This window comes from Cynara cardunculus, unplaced genomic scaffold (genome assembly GCF_001531365.2).
Source record: "Cynara cardunculus var. scolymus isolate 2C unplaced genomic scaffold, CcrdV1 Un_Scaffold_929, whole genome shotgun sequence".
Lineage (NCBI taxonomy): Eukaryota > Viridiplantae > Streptophyta > Magnoliopsida > Asterales > Asteraceae > Cynara > Cynara cardunculus.
The window spans coordinates 142,309-147,685 of record NW_020200650.1 but is presented as its reverse complement, the minus strand read 5'-3'; the positions used below and the strand labels follow the sequence as shown (position 1 = coordinate 147,685).

The window sequence follows — 5,377 nt, the reverse complement described above, 5'->3', positions numbered from 1 at the left end:
CTGAACATATATATGAATGAGTTATATAGAAATGTGAATAGATTAAAAAAATGTATATATGAGTAGCGTACGTGATAGTGTAATTGTCTAGTATATATATTAATATAAATTCAACAATCATATTAAATCCAAGAAATAAATTGATATCGGGTTCATCGAGTTGAGTTGGGTTCAAATAATAGTAACCAAATACCTACGGTTTGAAAATTTTACAACTCGATTAGACATCGGGTTGCTTTGGGTTGAGTTATTTCGCATTGGGTTAGGTTGGGTTGATCGGATTGGTCGGGTTTTTGACCACCCCTATTAATTATACTGATGTTGAACGGTATGTGTTTGGTAGATGGTTTGAAATTATATTCCTCGTCTTTTCTGGGATTTGGTACATACAAACACCAAAACAGATGAACGATTTCCTGCAAATCCATATCCATACTCTGATACATAAATTGCAAAAATTCAAAATTAGTCTACACAAGACAAAACTCTCATGGTTGCAGCTTTCTCGTCTTCGTCGGCCAACGCTGTTTGTAGTGATCGAAAACCGACCCATAAGACTGTTTAGAATTGAGGTATTTGTTTAGCTTCAGCGCGACAGAGACACGGATATTTCTACCATCAACATTCTGCACAAGAAATTATAACACGAAAGATTAAAGAAAAACAAGATTCGAAAGGGAAATCAAAGGTGGAGGAGGTTATGAAATGTAGCTACTTACAGGGCCATCCATTGACTCGATTGCACTATTGACCTCATTGGCAGAACTGTAAGTTAAGAAACCTAAACCCTTTGATCGACCACTATCCCTATCATAAATCACTCTAGCTTCCAAAACATTTCCTTGATCCTGAAACAAGGTTTCAAGAGCAAGATTGTCGACACTCCATGCAAGGTTTCCAACCTAAACCTTATTCGTGTTGTCATAGCTTCTTCCCTCTCCACCACCACCAAAGCCGCCATGACCTCCTTCTCTTGAAGTCCCTCCGAAAGAAGACTCTCCTCTGCTTGGAGGTGGCCCTGAATATACCCTCAGTTGTCTTCCATCGAGTTCCTGCAATTTCCATACATTCTTGCCTAAAACTAAAATGTCTAACAGAAGAAACACATAATAATAGCTCCAGAGAGATGAAAATTCAAACAGCTGTTGTTAGGAATGCTATTATATCTTGTAATAAAGAAACCCCATCAAAAAACTTACATAGCCATTGAACTGGCGAGTAGCCGCCTCATGACATAGTGACGAAGCCAAAACCCCTGCTTCTTCCGCTAATTTTGTCATATACAACCTGCAGCAATCACAAGTATGGTTACTTATCTCATTGTTTTCATCGTACATTCAAAAAAAGGGGCAAATAGCTATTCACCCATAAATAATACAGATTTGCAAGAATATGAGGGATATTTTGGACTAAGAAAGTAAGTATAGCTAAAAGCATAGAAAATAAAACTTCCAAATTAGGTTCCTTACCCGGTAACGGTAAGTAAGGACGACGACTCTTACACGGTAAGAGCTTACTGAGTAAATTGTTGTATACTATGTCGTTTTTTTGGACTAAAATCTTACCCGGTAAGTACATAATAGTGTTAAATCTTACCGGGTAAGTGTTTGATAAACGGCCCTTAAGTGTGATCCAGATTAGACCAGTGGAAGAAGTTCTCATTCACTGGATCTATTCAAATAGCTTAGCATCATTAACACCAAAATCAAAATGAGGCATGCATAAATTTTATTATATTAGTCACTTATACTCTTTCCAAGAAAGGTCAAATGTGGAGAAGAACAGTTTCTTTCCAAAATCTTCATTTTCTTTATAAAATGGTAATTTTATTTTGAACATGCTCTAATAGAGAGATTGACGACAATCCGTTTTAGTTGGTTTTTCATTGTAAAATAAACATCGTTCTTGTGAATGTGCCAAAAAATATAAATGCATTTTCTCTTAATGTTGCAATTTTCATGCGACGGGTAATACCTTTGATGGTGAAAAGGCCGGAAAGGATGCCCCAATGAAGAAGCCGAAAAGAATACCAACTGTGATGGTTACAGCAAGCTTCGTACACTCGTTTGAATGTATAAGCCCAATGACATATTAGTGAAATGCGAGGATAGAGAATATTAGACAGAAAAAGTTCAGACAAAAATCAACATTGATCAAAAGCATAAAGAAACGATAAGAAACTATGATCATTGGATTCGTTTTGCAGTGTACAAAATAATAAAATTAGAAGCTATTGAAATCTACAAAATGGTGAACATCCATGCTAGCCATGAGAATAAGTTTGTAAGCCACTCAGGGACATTAGGGAAAGCAGCAAATGAAGATCCTACAGTGTCAACCTAATTTATGTAAAGTGGGATTCAAACCCACAATGTGCTAGCATTTTGATCTTCTAAAAGCTATTAACAATTACTACACAAGGTAAAAGCTATTAACAATTATTACACAAGGTTCTCACATAGTCCAATTGGGTGGTCGTCTTATAACCATTTGGTGCAAAATTTAGTAAATATTGCTTACCTGGACTTTGGATGCAGTAGTTTTTTTTTCGAGAAACCACTGTCCATTCCATATTCTGCAAAGAAACTGGACGACTTAGGAGGCGCAACATGACTAAGTGTATTCATGCCTCCAGGACCCGTCTCCACAGCTTGGGAACTATCWACATACTCGAAGCGAGAGATGTGAGGTGTTGTAGTWGATGATGATATGGTACTTGCTGAGGTGGACACTTGTACAACTGGTTCTTCAGGCTTTTGATCATACAGGCTTTCACTTGTCTGCATAAATTTATAAAATTATAGATATGTATAGATGGTGAATATGAAACTAAAATACCAAAATAAATTTATGAAAATAAAAATACTACTGATTTTACTTGAATATGATTGTTGACATGATAGTAGGATTTACCTTGGTGTTAAGCTTTCTTGCACCAAGCCCCCCAGTCTTTCCAGTCTTTTTTCCACCAATGTAAATGTGCATATAAATATGTGAAATAGTATTAAAAACAGAATATGGCTACTGTAGAACTTATTAGACTTAACTATGACTCTTTCATTCAAATAAGGTGCATCTACAAATTTCAGCCTTTCAATGGATATAAGCACATATAAAGTTGCCAGTATGTGGATTTATTCTTGTTCTTTAGAGTTGTTATATTGATTTATTATGTACATGACATGGTAGCTGGTGCAAAATAGAATAGTTTGTAGATGCAGGAAACAAAGTTTAAGCATATAGACAGAAGTCATATTCCTCACCATAATTGGTTGTATTTGATATTTCTTCATCTCTCTAAATAAAGAAAATGCCAAGTTCAATTCCCTCTGTTTTACACAAACCTGTAGATGAAATCACTTGTAGTCAGAATCAGATGAAATCACTTGCAGTAGTGGCTTGTTGTTTCTTTATTTCTTTTTCCACATTTCCTTCATTTTCATAGGTGGTAGGACCAAAAAGAGTTTTAGCCAAAATAGGAGAGGTGCATGGTCGGTCGTTACCTAATGAAATATGATCTTTATGACTCTTTCGTTGAAATTACATATAGTTCCTGTTTGTTGCTACTAAAATGCACAAGCAAGGTCTCCAATGAAACAAGAAACATATACATGTTTAGACAAAGCCATAACCATCTTTTACTACTATAACTATGTTGCTCTCTACGTCCTATTCTAAATATAAAACAAAAATGCTAAAGATTGTTGAGATTCTTCAACATAAATCCTAGGGTTGTTAACGCAGAATAACACAATTAATCACTACAGTACTTGAGATTAAGGGAGATTCAGCACAATTAATCTCTGTAAGATTGGAAAAAAACACAAGAACATACCTAAAAATATTTCAATCAAAGAATAACAGAAGAACATACCTAAAAAACAGAAGCCGATTGGAAGCGATTGAGGACGAAGGCGATTGTGAAGCGAGTGATGAGGAACGATTCRGCCAACGACGAAGGCGATTGTGAAGCGGGTGATGAGGAACGATTCGGCCGACGACGATGGCGATTGTGAAGCGAGTGATGAGGAACGATTCGGCCGACGACGAAGGCGATTGTGAAGCGAGTGATGAGGAACGATTCGGCCAACGACGAAGGCGATTGTGAAGCGAGTGATGAGGAACGATTCGGCCCGATGGACGACTCTTAAATCTTAAAGGGAACATCTTGGGGAGGGAAGCGTCGTCTCGGGAGGTGGTAAGGGAGGAGTGTTCTTGGGGCAAGGAGCCGGGTAAATTGAAAATTGAAGAGACATATATTGGGGGAAAATTGAAGAGACATATATTGGGGGAAAAATTGAAGAGACATATATTGAGGGAAGGGAAGGGAGGCGTGTAAAATAGGTTTAAGGGCATTTTCGGTATTTCAAAATTTAAGACTTTAAGACTTTGATGGAATTTGCTTAATAAGGTAGTATAGATATATATATATATATATATATATATATATATATATATATATTAAAGAAGAAACCAAGCATAATGAGGTGGCACCTTCTAATGCTTAGAACTTCTCCTATCTTTTTTCTCAATTTTTTATTTTTTTAAATATTGAATATATTAAAGACTTTTCTACCCTTATATGAAGAATGTATAGTTCATAATTAATTGGGGTTTTTTTATAATTTTGTATACCCAAGTTTAACCTCCAACTCTTGATTTGCTCTTTCATTTACTTTCTTTTATTTCTTAATAAAATTTGTTTTTCCAAGTTTCAATAATAACAAAATGAAATCCTACAAATTCTTTTAGTGAAGGATGAAGAATGTGAGAGTTGAAGAAAAATTCAAAGATTTTAAAAGGTATGTAGAAATTATATATTAATTTAAAAATGTGATTTGTTATTACATATTTYTTTTTCAATATTGTTGGATTTGTTGTTATCATAGGATATGCTTGTGTTTACGATTGGATTAAATTCGAATAAAATTTTGATATTTTGTAATCACAAGATAACCTCCAACTATTGATTTGCTATTTCATTTACCTTTTATTTCTTAATGAAATTTGTTTTTCAGAGTTTCAATAATAAACAAAATGAAATCCTACAAATTCTTTTAGTGAGGGATGAAGAAGGTGAGAGTTAAAAAAGAATTCAAAGATTTTAAAAGGTGTATATATATATATATATATATATATATATCTATACTATATTATAAAGCATTTGGCTAAAACTCTTAAAAACTCTTAAACTCTTAAAACTCTTAAAGACAACATCTATTGCTAATGATACAATCTGTTAAAGCCATCCCTAAACTCGTTCATCCCTAAACGATTTCATCCCTATCCGATTTCATCCATATCTTATTTCATCAAATACAGGATAAACATCTCATTTTAAATATAAAAAATCTAAAATATAATTAGGATAATTATT

General features: G+C 34.4%; 1 pseudogene; it reads right to left on the bottom strand.

Moving 5' to 3' along the window:
• Window positions 1-521: 521 nt before the first annotated feature.
• Window positions 522-2,985, bottom strand: LOC112502122 (annotated as a pseudogene).
• Window positions 2,986-5,377: the final 2,392 nt, after the last annotated feature.